At 42.9% G+C, this 15,509-nt stretch overlaps 1 non-coding gene across 1 annotated transcript; it reads right to left on the bottom strand.

Annotated features, from left to right (window-relative positions):
- Positions 1–10,991: 10,991 nt before the first annotated feature.
- Positions 10,992–11,066, bottom strand: Trnap-cgg. Its single transcript has one exon. It is a non-coding gene; the product is annotated as a tRNA-Pro (tRNA).
- Positions 11,067–15,509: the final 4,443 nt, after the last annotated feature.

The raw sequence follows: 15,509 nt of genomic DNA, 5'->3' as shown, positions 1-15,509 counted from the left end.
AGCAGTTAGCGTAACATTTTCCCTACATGACTACAAAGCCAGAGATTGTATTAGCTGGATGCTTTTACGTCTACATCTAAACCCACATGCACATGGATGCTCTGCAAATCACATTTAAGTGCGTGAAAGAGGGTTCTTCGAACCATCTTCACAATTCTCTATTATTCTAATCTCGTATAGCGCGAAAAGAACTTTCGATTATCTTTCCATACGATCACTGATTTCCTTTATTTTATCATGGTGATCGTTTCTCCCTATGTAGGTCGGTGTAAACAAAATATTTTAGCATTCTGCGGAGAAAGTTGGTGATTGGAATTTCGTGAGAACATTCCGTCGTAACGAAAAATGCCTTTGTTTTAAAGATTTCCACCCCAGATCCTGTATCATTTCAACACTATCGCAATTATAGACGCCTATAGATTCAGCATAGATGAATACTTGTGCAGGGCACTTCCAACGACGTGCTGCCGCGCGGGATTAGTCATGGACTGTGCGGCTGGTGCCTCCCTCGGGCATGAGAGTGTCTGTTTGTCCTTAGGATAATTTAGGTTAAGTAGTGTGTAAGCTTAGGGACTGATGACCTTAGTTAAGTCCCATAAGATTTCACACAAATTGGAAGTTTTTTTTTTTTTTTTTTTTGAACGACGTGCTGAGTCCATGTCACGGTAACTTGCCGGACTATGCCGGAAGAAACGAGGACCGACACTTATTGGGAAGAATCCCATGATTATTGTCATCTCAGCGTACTTATAGCAACTGAAACTAGCTGTCACCTTAAAACCACTTTGTGATCGTGGCCTGCGACAGAAATCTGCTCGTGCATGTCCTGATGGTGAGACGGGATCTCGGGTTCCGAAAACTGGTGATAAAGGCCTGAGCCCATGTCTCCACTAAGATGGTGGTGTCTTCAGTAAGACACAGGTGGACCCTACAGGTTTTTCCAGAATCCCTCGTAAATATCCGTGATCCGTCACTAAAATCCGTTCATGTGAGGCCTATTAATAAGTTTCTATAAATTTTGGAAGTTTTGGAGTCCTTTGAATAGTATACTACTGGCCATTAAAATTGCAAAACCAAGAAGAAATGCAGATGATAAACGGGTATTCATTGGACAAATATATTATACTAGAACTGACATGTGATTACATTTTCACGCAATTTGGGTGCATAGATCCTGAGAAATCCGTACCCAGCACAACCACCTCTAATCGTAATAACAGCCTCGATACCCCTGGGCATTGAGTCAAACAGAGCTAGGATAGCGGGTACAGGTACAGCTGCCCCATGCGGCTTCATCACCATACCACAGTTCATCAAGAGTAGTGACTGGCGTATTGTCACGAGCCAGTTGCTCGGCCACCATTTACCAGACGTTTTCAATTGGTGAGAGATCTGGAGAATGTGCTGGCCAGGGTAGCAGTCTTTCTGTATCCAGAAAGGCCCGTACAGGATCTGCAACATGCGGTCTTGCATTATCCTGGTGAAATGTAGGGTTTCGCAGGGATCGAATGAAGGTTAGAGCGACGGATCGTAACACATCTGAAATGTAACGTGCACTGTTGAAAGCGCCGTCAATGCGAACAAGAGGTGACCGAGACGTGTAACTAATGGCACTCCATACTATCACGTCGGGTGATACGGCAGTATGGCGATGACGAATACACGCTTCCAATGTGCGTTCACCATGATGTCGCCAAACACGGATGCGACCATCATGATGCTGTAAACAGAACCTGGATTCATCCGAAAAAGTGACGTTTTCCCATTCTTGCACCCAGGTTCGTCGTTGAGTACACAATCGCAGGCGCTCCTGTCTGTGATGCAGCGTCAAGGGTAACCGCAGCCATGGTCTCCGAGCTGATAGTCCATGCTGCTGCAAACGTCGTCGAACTGTTCGTGCAGATGGTTGTTGTCTTGCAAACGTCCACATCTGTTGACTCAGGGATGGTGACGTGGCTGCACGATCCGTTACAGCCATGCGGATAAGATGCCTGTCATCTCCACTGCTAGTGATACGAGGCCGTTGGGATCCAACACGGCGTTCCGTATTACTCTCCTAAACCTACTGATTTCATATTCTGCTAACAGTCATTGGATCTCGACAAACGCGAGCAGCAATGTCGCGATACGATAAACCGCAATCGCGATAGCCTACAATCGGACCTTTCTGAAAGTGGGAAACGTGATGGTACGCATTTCTCCTCCTTACACGAGGCATCACAACAACGTTTCACGAGGCAACGCCGGTCAACTGGTCTTTGTGTATGAGAAATCGGTTGGAAACTTTCCTCATGTCAGTACGTTGTAGGTGTCGCCACCGGCGCCAACCTTGTGTAAATGCTCTTAAAAGCTAATCATTTGCATATCACAGCATCTTCTTCCTGTCGGTTAAATTTCGCGTCCGTAGCACGTTATCTTCGTGGTGTAGCAATTTTAATGGCCAGTAATGTACACTGCATATTTTGGGAAGCCTAGTGTTCTGTTCAGGATGGCGGAAGTTGGATACTGGTGTAGGGCTATTTGGTTCTCCCAGCAGTGGTGTTTCTGCCGAGGTGACACAGTGTCCGCGTGCTGGGCCCGCCAGACGCCCCGCCGCTAACAGCGAGCAGATTGGAGGCCGGGGCGCGGTGACGCGGGCCGTCGCGGTACGTCGCGTCCCGACGGAAATTGTCCGCCCGGCGCGTCCCGTGGCGTCGCGCGCGCCTATCGATCGCTCGCTTGATTGCGAGCTTTGTCGGGCGCGGCCTGCGACCCCTATTTACTGCGCGCAAATTGTCTGACGGAGCACCGACACAGCGGCGGACTGACCCGAGCCGTCGGAAAGTAGGTGTAACATGCAGGAGGCAAGAGCACCAGGCGAGCCCCTGACGAGGGTTCCGCAAACGAGTGTGTGCAGTAGGAGTGCCAGAAGAATGCTGGCAAGCCGAGAGGTGAAGCGAGGTACACGAAACAGTCCATCTCCTTGTGATCTACCATCGACTTCTCGATAGAATTCCCAGAGGCCGCCACACTCGGCACGAGGTTACCACTATTTTTTTCTTTCTTTTTATTATTTTTTATTTTTGAATAACCATTTTTCTGACTCATCTGGCGTGGCCCACCACGAATTCCTCACCTGTGCCAACTTCTTCATCTCATAACAGCTCATGTGACCTGTTGTTGTTGTTGTTGTTGTTGTTGTGGTCTTCAGTCCTGCGACTGGTTTCATGCAGCTCTCCATGCTATTCTATCCTGTGCAAGCTTCTTCATCTCCCAGTACCTACTGCAACCTACATCCTTCTGAATCTGCTTCATCTCTTGGTCTCCCTCCACGATTCTTTCCCTCCACGCTGCCCTCCAAAGCTAAATTGGTGATCCCTAGATGCCTCAGAACATGTCCTACCAACCGATCCCTTCTTCTAGTCAAGCTGTGCCACAAACTCCTCTTCTCCCCAATTCTATTCAATACCTCCTCATTAGTTATGTGATCTACCCATCAAATCTTCAGCATTCTTCTGTAGCATCACTCCTCTTCTCCCCAATTCTATTCAATACCTCCTCATTAGTTATGTGATCTACCCATCAAATCTTCAGCATTCTTCTGTAGCATCACATTTCGAAAGCTTCTATTCTCTTCGTCTCCTAATTATTTATCGTTCATGTTTCACCTCCATACATGGCTACACTCCATACAAATACTTTCAGAAACGATTTCCTGACACTTAAATCTGTACTCGATGCTGACAAATTTCTCTTCTCCAAAACGCTTTCCTTGCCATTGCCAGTCTACATTTTATATCCTCTCTACCTCGACCATCATCAGTTATTTTGCTCCCCAAATGGCAAAACTCCTTTGCTACTTTAAATGTATCATTTCCTAATCTAATTCTCTCAGCATCACCCGACTTAATTCGACTACATTCCATGATCCTCGTTTTGCTTTTGTTGATGTTCATCTTATATCCTCCTTTCAAGACACTGTCCATTCCGTTCAATTGCTCTTCCAAGTCCTTTGCTGTCTCTGACAGAATTACAATGTCATCGGCAAACCTCAAAGTTTTTATTTCTTCTCCATGGGTTTTAATACCTACACCAAATTTTTCTTTTGTTTCCTTTACTGCTTGCTCAATATACAGATTGAATAACATCGGGGAGAGGCTACAACCCTGTCTCACTCCCTTCCCAACCACTGCTTCCCTTTCATGCCTCTCGACTATTATAACTGCCATCTGGTTTGTGTACAAATTGTAAATAGCCTTTCGCTCCCTGTATTTTACCCCTGCCACCTTCAGAATTTGAAAGAGAATATTCCAGTCAACATTGTCAAAAGCTTTATCTAAGCCTTTCCTTAATCTTTCTTCTAAGTTATAGAGTCAGTATTGTCTCACTTGTACCTATATTTCTGCGGAATCCAAACTGATCTTCCCCGAGGTCGGCTTCTACCAGTATTTCCATTCGTCTCTAAGGAGTTCGCGTTAGTATTTTGCAGCTGTGACTTATTAAGCTGATAGTTCGGCAATTTTCACATCTGTCAACACCTGCTCTCTTTGGGATTGGAATTATTATATTCTTCTTGAAGTTTGAGGGTATTTCGCCTGTCTCATACATCTTGCTCACCACATGGTAGAGTTTTGTCAGAACTGGCTCTCCCAAAGCCGTCAGTAGTTCTAATGGAATGTTGTCTACTTCTGGAAGCGACCTACGTCCTCAATTACTTACTCCATGCATTCCTACTTCTGTTTTGCTCTACAGTCTTTACACTCTGCAGCTCCCACTAGTACCATGTCGGTTATTCCGTGATGTCTTAACGGATGACCTAGTATCCTGTCTCTTCTTCTTCTCAGTGCTTTCCACATATTCCTTTCCTCTCCGATTCCACGCAGAACCTCCTCATTCCATACCTTATCAGCCCACTCGATTTTCAACATTCTCCTGTACAATCACATCTGAAATGCTTCGACTCTCTTTTTTTCTGGTTTTCCCACAGTCCATGTTTCATTACCATACAATGCTGTGCTCCAAACATGCATTCTCAGAAATTTCCTTCTCAACATTAAGGCCTACGTTTGATATCAGCAGACTTCTCCTGGCCAGGAAATCCCTTTTTGCCAGTGTAGTCTGCTTTTTATGTTCTCCTTGCTCCGTCCATCATGCGTTATTTTGCTGCCTAGGCAGCTGAATTACTTTCTGCTTCGTGATCACTAGTCCTGACGTTAAATTTCTCTCTGGTTTCATTTCTGCTAATTCTTATCACTTCCTCTTTCTTTGACTTTCTCTCAATCCGTGTTCTGTACTCATTGGACCACTCATTCCATCCAGAAATTTCACTGATGATAGCAATTCCATCGCCGATCGCTGTCGCTGAGCAATTCTAGGCGCTTCAGTCTGGAACCGCGCTGCTGCTACGGTCGCAGGTTCGAGTTCTGCCTCGGCCATGGATGTGTGGGATGTCCTTAGGTTAGTTAGTTTCAAGCAGTTCTAAGTCTAGGGGGCTGATGACCTCCGATGTTAAGTGTCATAGTGCTTAGAGCTATCTGAACCATTTTTGAGCAATACCATCGGCGAATGATATGACTGATATCCTTTCACCTTGAATTTTAATGCCACTCTTGAACCTTTCTTTCATTTTCGTCATTGCTTCTTCGCTGTATAGACTGAACATTAGGGGCGAAAGACTACATCCTTGCCTTACACCTTTTCTAATCCTAGCACACTATAGACGTTGTTTCTGCCCAAGATAATGTTGGAACACAATTCACTTCGCTTTGTTTCTGATAATCTTGTGCAGAGATAAGCGGGACATCAGTGGTAAACGCGGATATCTTTACGTTCGCGACTAAGCCCAGGAAATGTTTCAGAATTCCGGGAATTTTTTGTAGTTTCAGTTTTCAGCTGAATATTTGTACTTTTGACTGGTAAGAACTGATGCTATAACAAATTATTTTACTTTATCCAGCTACTGCAGAATAAAAACGCAGCAATAAAACTGTTTATATTTCTAACAAATTGTGGGAAAGTATCGCGAGTGGTTGTTTGAGAAGTGAATTTCCTTTTATATAAGATGATTTATGTTACGTGTGAGAATGTGTGAAGAATTTCCTAAATCATGCAGCCTTTGATTCTCATTCAAAACTTAATACTTTGAGGGCCGGATTCATCGAAATATTTCGAGCCCAGATGATCAGTCATATCTGTCATTATTTAAACTTTCACTGGCACTTTCGTGTTTGATAAATCTTAAAGGGTAACACACGCTAAAAACTACCAAGCTTCAAGGTTAGTTTTTCATATTTGTTTCAGTTCTTATATGGATTATAAATTGTGCAGTAACGATGGAAGAACGTATAACTGTCCTCCAAAATACAGTGCGACGTGACTTCTTGAGCAATTTCACATGTAACGGGCTTTTATGTGAAAAGTGGAAATGTTCTGACACGCAGAGAGATATATTGCAGCCGGAACAATACCAGTTTGCTTCTTCTCGTTTCGCCAGTGAATTTTCTCGTCTTCTCCAAACCGTGCTTCCAATATTTACTGTCACTGGTTGAGGAGATCACGTGACATGAGTTATGATTGGTTGATAGAAGCACATCGCTCACTGCAATCTCGATTTCAGTGTTTCGGGAGCTACCTTGCTATATTTGGCGGAATTCGTCTTTATACTTTCGTAATACAAAAAGTTGCTGTGTCCATGGTGGCCGTGCATCAAACATATTTCAAAAACGCGTTTGTTTTGCTGGGTGCCTTTCCTAAAGTGACTGGAAGTTCTACGATGGTGTATAAAACCATTACCACACTAAGGATTCATAAGTTTGACAGCTCCGAGGGAAAGTATATTGTCACTCAAGACGGAAAAAATATACTTTCATCCGGGTTATAGCGTATTTTCACCCGGGAAGAACTATAATTTCACACGGGAAAAAGTTCGTTTGTATCTGGGATATCTGGAAAAAGACTAGGAATTTTTTTTTCTTGTCCACGTGTAATTTCGTAGCTGGTTCAGTGTCTGATCAAATGTGTCCGGACAGCTTCTAGTTGACGTTAATGTGGGCTGTGTCCACCCTTAACCTTTATAACTGCTTGAACTCTGCTTTGGACACTTTCAACGATCTCAGTGTCTGTGGAACAATGGCAGAACGTCCTTTCCCAAAAACCGAAATAGTAGAAAGCAATGACGTTGGACGCTGGGATCTAGACTGAAGTCGACGTTCTAGCTGTTCCATTGGGTTGAGATCGTGAGTCTGGGCAGATCAATCAATTTCAGGATTGTTATGGTCCAAAAACGATTGACGCACAGTTGGTGCTTTATGACAGGGTGCACCGTCATGCCGATGCAAACAGTCATCTTCTACAAACTTTTCTCTACTTTCCGCAGTACACAATGCTGTAAGACGTGCATACACACTGATAAGGCCTAACATTATATCCACTGTCCACCGCGACACTGGATGTCGCCTGATGGCGTTGCGGGCACGTGGCGCGGTAAAGAAGGTATGTAAGCGGAGCAGACACCTAGCGAAGACATGGGATGCAAATGGGGATATACATTGTGATGAGCGACTCTGAAAAAGGGCAGATTATTATTATTACTATTATTATGCTTAGCCTGTGAACGAGTATCTCGGAAAGGGCGAAGTTGGTCGAACGTACACGTGTTACTGTCTTGAGCATGTACTGAAAGAGGTAGAAGGACAATGCAACTACCACTAGATGACTATTGGTTGGACGTCCACGACTCTTCACGGAACGTGGGGTTCTGAGGCTTGTCTGTTCTGAAAGTAGGATAGAGGGTGATCTGTGCCATCTCTGCGAAAACAGGAGAATGCTGGTGCACGCACAAGTGTTTCAGAGCACATATTTCGTCGCACATTGTTGAACAAGAAGCTCCGCAGCCGACCACCACTAAGTGTTCACATGTTGATCCAAAGACATCGTCATTTATGACTACAGTGTGCATGGGACCATCGGGATCCGACCGTCGATCAATAGAAACGTGTGGGCTCTTCGAGTGAATCACATTTTTGCTACATTAGGTCGATTGTCGTCTCAACAAACACCGTCATCGGGGTGAACGGCAGCTCAAAACGTACAGTGAGTCCCGGACGCAGGTTGGTGGGAGCAGTATTATGCTGCGGAAGACTTTCTCATACACTTGCATGGGACCTCTGATAGTAATCGAAGACACACTGCATCCCTTCACGCTTGATGTCTTTCCGACGGCGACGTCATCAAAAAAATGGTTCAAATGGCTCTGAGCGCTATGGGACTTAGCTTCTGAGGTCATCAGTCGCCTAGAACTTAGAACTACTTAAACCTAACTAACCTAAGGACATCACACATATCCATGTCCGAGGAAGGATTCGAACCTGCGACCGTAGCGGTCGCGCGGTTCCAGACTGTAGCGCCTAGAACCCCTCGGCCACTCCGGCCGGCGCGCCGTCATCTTTCAGCAGTATAATTTCCTTGTCTCGGAGCTTTATCCGTGCTACACTTGGTTGAGGATCATTATAGTGAAGTCACGTTGATGTCTCCGCGACTAAATTCGCCTGATGTGAATTCTGTGAATCCCACCTGGGTCGCTATCGGGCGCTATCAGCGCCTACGGATATCAGCGGCCCATTATTTGCGCGAATTACATGATTTGTGATTGGACATCTAACGCCACATACCTCCACAAACGTGCCAACAAACTGTAGGATTCGTGGCATGCAGTATGACTGATGTATGTCGTTCCAAAGATGGAAAAATAAGCTATTAAGCAGGTGGTTATAATGCTTTGGCTCATCATTGTAAGGTTTCTATGTGGGCAACCGCAGTTTAATCTGTGCATGGTATCGTTTCTGCTCTCGCATGGGACCTGTCTTGCATCAAGTGATAGCGGTTTTTCTAGTGATGACCCGTAATTATCTAAGATGATTGACAGAGCCTTCATCATTCGTTGCATTTGAAGATGGCTAGACATGTGCTTTGTAGAACGTTCGGTTTAATGACTTAATATAGTCCAGGATATACAATGGAAGATACAGTTTCGTAAAACTGTTTCTGCCTCAATTCCACAATAAACGAGGATTAGCCTATGACATCGTCCGAAGACCGCTGTGTGGCACCAAAGTCGACAATGCTCATCGATTCCGCAGACATTAGCGCTGTCTCATGGCAGTCTACAATGACGAATGGGAGAGGCTGAAGAAGACACACCCCCTCAGCACCGCAGGGCCCTCACACAGAGGTCAGTATAGGGCCGAGCATGGAAGGGCTTTGCACCAGTTCATGACTTCAGCTGGAGCAGTTAACATCATAGAGTAGGACCAGTGTTAGTCAAGTAGCAGAGTGACATGTACATTTGTAAACGTTGAACATTGTGCTCGATGACAGTTGCAAATTATCAAGCGCTCCTGTCGCAAAGAATTGTATTAAGTAAATCTTTTTACCATTCACATAATAAGGTACACTAGTATTTCATATGTTGTAGTACAGATAAGCCATTTCCCAGAGAAATCACAGAACACACAGTTATGACCAGGCAATTGTAGTTTCAGCTGGCGATAACATAGCAGCTACAAGAAGATTCTACAATTTTAGAACATTTTCCCACAAAAATTCAAACTAAAATTTAACTATGTTGTAAAATGTACCCACATCTTTCTGCATTCGGCGTTTCCTTAAGCAGAATAATGGGACACTTCCTTACAACGAAAAACACCCCCATGTCACAACACAATTCCAGTTCCAAAGAAATCAGTTACTGACAGGTGTGAAAATTGCCCGCCTATCAAATTAGTAACTAATTGCTGCAAAATACTTACACGAATTATTTACAGAAGAATGGAAAAACTGGTGGAAGCCAATACGGGGGAAGATAAGTCTGGATTCCAGAGAAATACAGGAATGCACAGGCAATACTCAGCCTACGTTTATCTTTTAGTAGGCACTATTTCTTATCTCTTTTTTTTGGGGGGGGGTCTCCAGTCTTCTGACTGGTTTGATGCGGTTCGCCATGAATTCCTCTCCTATGCTAACCTCTGCATCTCAGAGTGGCACTTGCAACCTATGTCCTCAGGTATTTGCTGGATGTATTCCTATCGCTGTCTTTCTCTACGGTTGTTGCCTTCTACAGCTTCCTCTAGTACCATGAAAGTCAGTCCCTCGTGTCTAAACAGATGTCCTGTTATCCGGTCCCTTCTGCTTATCAGTGTTTTCCACATATTCCTTTCCTCTCCGATTCTGAGCAGAAACTCCTCGTTCCTTACCTTATCAGCCCACCTGATTTTCAACATTCGTCTGTAACACCACATCTCAAATGCTTCGATTCTCTTCTGTTCCGGTTTTCCTACAGACAGAGTTAGTCTGTTTCCTTTGTCCTCCCTGCTCCGTCCGTCATTGGTTATTTTTTTGGCTAGGTAGCACGTTAAGCATAGACAAAGACAATGTTGGCTGGAGTACTCTCTTAGAAATTCTGAAGTTATCAGTGGTAAAATACAGGAGCGAAAGCCTATTTATAATTGGTACAGAAACCAAACGGCAGTTATAAGAGTCGAGGGGCATGAAAGTGAAGCATTGGTTGAGAAGGCAGTGAGAGAGGGTTGTAGCCTATTCCTGATGTTACATCGAACAAGCAGTAAAGGACACCAAAGAAAAGTTTGGAGTAGGAATTATAGTTAAAGGAGAAAATATAAAAACTTCAATATTTGCAGACGGCACTGTAATTCTATCAGAGACAGCAAAGGACTTGGAAGAGCAGTTCAACGAAATGGAAAGTGCCTTGAAACGAAAGATGAACATCAACAAAAGCAAAACAAGGGTAATGGAACGTAGTCGAATAAAATTGGGTGACGCCAAGGAAATCAGATCAGGAGACGAGACACTTAAAGTAGTATTCGAGTTTTTCTGTTCGGGCAGAGAAGTAATTGTTGATGGTAGAAGTAGAGAGGATATAGAATGTAGACTGTCAATGATAAAATTTGTTAACATCGAATATAGATTTAAGTAACTTCCTGGCAGATTAAAACTGTGTGCCCGACCGAGACTCGAACTCGGGACCTTTGCCTTCCGCGGGCAAGTGCTCTACCAACTGAGCTACCGAAGCACGACTCACGCCCGGTACTCACAGCTTTACTTCTGCCAGTATCTCGCCTCCTACCTTCCAAACTTTACAGAAGCTCTCCTGCGAAACTTATAGATTTAAGTGTTAGGAAGTTTTTCTGAAGGTGTGTCTGGAGTGTAGTCACGTATGGAAGTGAAACATGGACGATAAACAGCTTCCATAAAAAGAGAATAGAAATGTGTGTTGCATATTGTATGGGTCGAGAATGTAACTAATGTGGAGGTACTGAACAGTATAGGAGGCAAGAAATTTTTGGCATAAATTGACCAAAGGAAGGGATCAGTTGATGGGACACATTCTGAGCCATGAAGAGATCACCAGATTAGTACTGGAGGAAAGTGTGGGGGTGGAAAAATCGTAGAGGGAGACCAAGAGATGAATACAGTAAGCAGATTCAGAAGGATGTAGGTTATAGTAGACATTCGGAGATGAAGAGTCTCACACAGGATAGACTAGCATGGAGAGCTGCATCAAACTAGTCTTCGGACCACAATAACAACCATAACACTACTTCTTCCATACTTCATTGTTGTCACTACACATGACCACAGGTAAAGTTCTCCAGGCATTCGACAAACCCAACCGTTTCCAGTGGATTTCAATTCATTCATACTCGTTCACTGTCCATTGGTGCCTCACTTTAGGGAATCTCAAGCATGTCTTTACATTTACTACAGAATTGTCTGGCTTATAAGGAGCTGCTCGACAATTCTACCCTACTCGTTTTAACCCCCCTAAGCTTAGTTATTCAGTTAATGTGCTAGGTGGAATGCTGGTGCTACCTTGGAATTCACGAGTGATCCTTCCGCTGAATTTCATGAGAGTTTTTACAGTCACCCTCCACAATGTTTGTCTGTCGATCAGTGTATGAGATCTGTCTGGTTTTGGTTTTACCTTGGTTGTTCTTTCGCTTTTCCACTTCACAGTCACAACTCTAACAACGGACTTGCGCAGCTTTAGAAGAGTTGTAAATGTCCCTGAGATGTGTCACTCAGGTGACATCCAGTGACTAGTACAAGTTATCCTGACTGACCCAGTCTTCTGTTACAGCATCTCTGCTGACAACAGAATACTCCCTCTTTCTTGCGGGACTGTGTCTCGAGACATCTAGTGGTCAGTTCCGCATTACAAAGGGATGTCCGGATACCTTTGATCAGATAATGTTTCTCCAGGTTCTTAGTCGAAGCTTTGTCAAAATTTTCATAACGGATATTTGGATGTTAATTCCAACAAATTAGGAAATGACCATTAATTTCAACATTACTCATGGTGTTTCTGGCTCCACTTATATACCAAACACGTTTTAGTTTCAGTCTGAGCACTAACACGGCGCAACAGCATATCATCTGTACTATTTACAAACATATCTTTCTCTCAAAACACCTGAAAAGAGACTTCCCCCTCTGATTAGTCGTGACACAGCTCTCCAAAGTCAACACAGCGTGTACGTATACACTTCTTTATGCCTGTCACCCATTTTTCTTCACATTAGGAAATGACCATTAATTTCAACATTACTCATGGTGTTTCTGGCTCCACTTATGTACCAAACACGTTTTAGTTTCAGTCTGAGCACTAACACGGCGCAACAGCATATCATCTGTACTATTTACAAACATATCTTTCTCTCAAAACACCTGAAAAGAGACTTCCCCCTCTGATTAGTCGTGACACAGCTCTCCAAAGTCAACACAGCGTGTACGTATACACTTCTTTATGCCTGTCACCCATTTTTCTTCACATTTAGGGTAAATATTCTTAAAATGTTAATATCTTTCATATAATATTTCCGCTTACATGTAATGAACATACTCCGTTCCAATGGAATTTTACATTCTTATTTTCAGATAGCCTAAGGGACCTGATCGCAATGTTCGTTGTTGATACTTGTAAAGACAAAATTACAGTGTAATGCTGCATTCTTTCTGAAGACGACCAAAGAATTTTAAATATTATTCTAGTTACAAAAATCTAGACATTATTATTAGTATTTGTGTGAACTATGTTCCATAATTTCGATCTGAGACGCTTTTTATTTGACTTTTATACAGGCCTAACAGTTTCGTCATAATCTAAAATGTATAATGTTGACTCTGCTTTCCAAACCTTTCACTGAGACATAAATCAGCGAAAGGCAATAACTTTTTAAAACTATGTACATTTGGAAGCTAAGTGCCTCATAAAATTATGTATCAGTTTCTGTTCCTTATTAAATGAGTTGACTTCTCAGTGAAATCAAGCAACTGGCAGAATTTAATGGTATCTTATGACATTGTCTTTAGACCTGTGGATGTTCGTAAACATCATTGTATTTACTTTCTTTTATCAGTGCTCGAAACTATAAATTAAACATTACAATATTCTCCAAGAACAAATATAAATGGTAGTGAACGGTAACTACAGGGAATTTCGGGAAGGACTGGACAAGGGGTTTACAAACCTTCATTCACCTGCTTATTAGACAGTTTCATTGACCACTTAATTCAACGATTTACTCAGTGATTAAATATATTTGGCAAAATGGTCACCAAACAGTTTTAAAATATTAATAAACGTGAAAAGGAATTTTGCTCGCTTTACATTAAGAAACCATCAATCAACATGGAGGGCACTTAAACCCCAAAGAAAACAAACCCAGTAACTAACTGTTATTATAATATTCATTTTATATTCGTTAGGAACCTGGAACACAATTTTATGATAAAAAGCAGATCTTAGGGCTTCAACCACATTGCAGAACAGAGCAAGGTCTAATATTACGATAGCATAAACAGCAAGGCGGAACAATTTTTCGTATACATACTGTCAGAAGTGCACGAACATTACATTGTCATTAACGAACACGTTAACAAGATCGCCAATACAGCTCCCACGAAGGGTATTTTAACATACAGGAAGGAGTACGTAAAAAGCAACCCCAACAATGGTATGCAAATTAATGACCAAGTTATTAATTGATCTCTCGATTCATTAGGACAAGAGGACTTCTGGTGTGCTTAGACTCTAACGGTTGATGCCAAAATATTCTAAAAAGCCCCGGTAAGTAACTTAAATCTATCGCGAAACAGCCGTATGATATGGCATGGCTTAGTAACGAGTTCCGTGACCGAACACAGGTCCACGAAACCTCCAGCGCGGGCACAACACGTCGGTGTCGTAGTCAAATTCTGTTCACCCCGCCACGAAAAACCAAACAGGAAAGGAAATGACTAGAGAAAGTTCGCCACGCGAAGAGCAACCACCATTCCGTGCTAGGTCGAACGTCATCGTGAGGTGGTTACGTGACATACAAACTACCGATCAGAACACTGAAATAACAGTGTTCTAGATAGCTTACAAAGATCAGGTGTAACAAACAAGAACCCATCACACAATTTATGATAGAATTCAGCACTTTCGGCCACCCTGGCTCACTAACGTATAACCGATCACAAATTCAAACCGAAACCCTAGAAGCAATATGTGCTTAACATAAACACGTAAGAACCATATTATAATTAATCACAAGGCCAACTTACTCGTTACGGCAAAAGGAATAAAATATTGAACATAACCTCAGGTGAAACTACTTAACCCAGTAGATTACAAATTAGCAGTCATTTAGAAATACAAATATGAATTCAAAACCTAATATTAAAACACTTAAATGAACGGATTTGATTATTATCCTGGCTTACTGCAGAGCCACACGAATACCAAGATTTATGAACTTGGTGTAACTCATAGCATACAGCACATAATCTGTTACATTAAATGTTACATTCGATAATTGTCCTCAAGGGGAGAGACCACTGTCAAATATTTTAACCTACTGAGAGGGATAACCTGCTTCCCGTAACACAAAATAGCCTGCAACAGACTACATCAAGACTTTAGGAAAAGATAATTTAACAAACAAACTCGTAAAACATAACATATAAATGGAAGTATATGAGAAGCAGAAATTTGATAGCTTGGCAAATCAGTTGACGTCACTGCTCGCGAACAGGCTATCAGACCAATCATTTCCTTTTCCCGTCACAACATACAACTAACGATCTGTTCAAAATGTTACAGTTATGTTAAGTCCACTGCGTTTGTAAGTATGCAGGTCATAACATGTGTCACTAGAAACAGAAACAGTCACCATCACCTAAACTTGTGACCGGCTCCACGTGTGGCAGTCTTATTGAAATCAACGGCAGTCCTTTAGTGACGTAAGGTGCCAACTGCTCAAGCCACCTTGCGGGACTCACGGCAGACAAGCAGGCCTATTAATCCCTCCCTCAACCATGCAGCAATCCGCTTCCCCTCCTTGCCGATTGCTAACTCAAGTCTTCAGCGCGACTGGGTCTAACTTTAAGAGCGCGTCAACACCCATCTGCCACGACCTCCTGGGCAAACCGTGCGCTTAGGTGAAGAATAGGTAACCAGAGAACCGTAATGA

The sequence above is a fragment of the Schistocerca piceifrons genome, chromosome 2 (assembly GCF_021461385.2).
Source record: "Schistocerca piceifrons isolate TAMUIC-IGC-003096 chromosome 2, iqSchPice1.1, whole genome shotgun sequence".
Taxonomy (NCBI): Eukaryota; Metazoa; Arthropoda; class Insecta; order Orthoptera; family Acrididae; genus Schistocerca; species Schistocerca piceifrons.
This window is presented reverse-complemented; position numbering and strand designations above follow the sequence as displayed.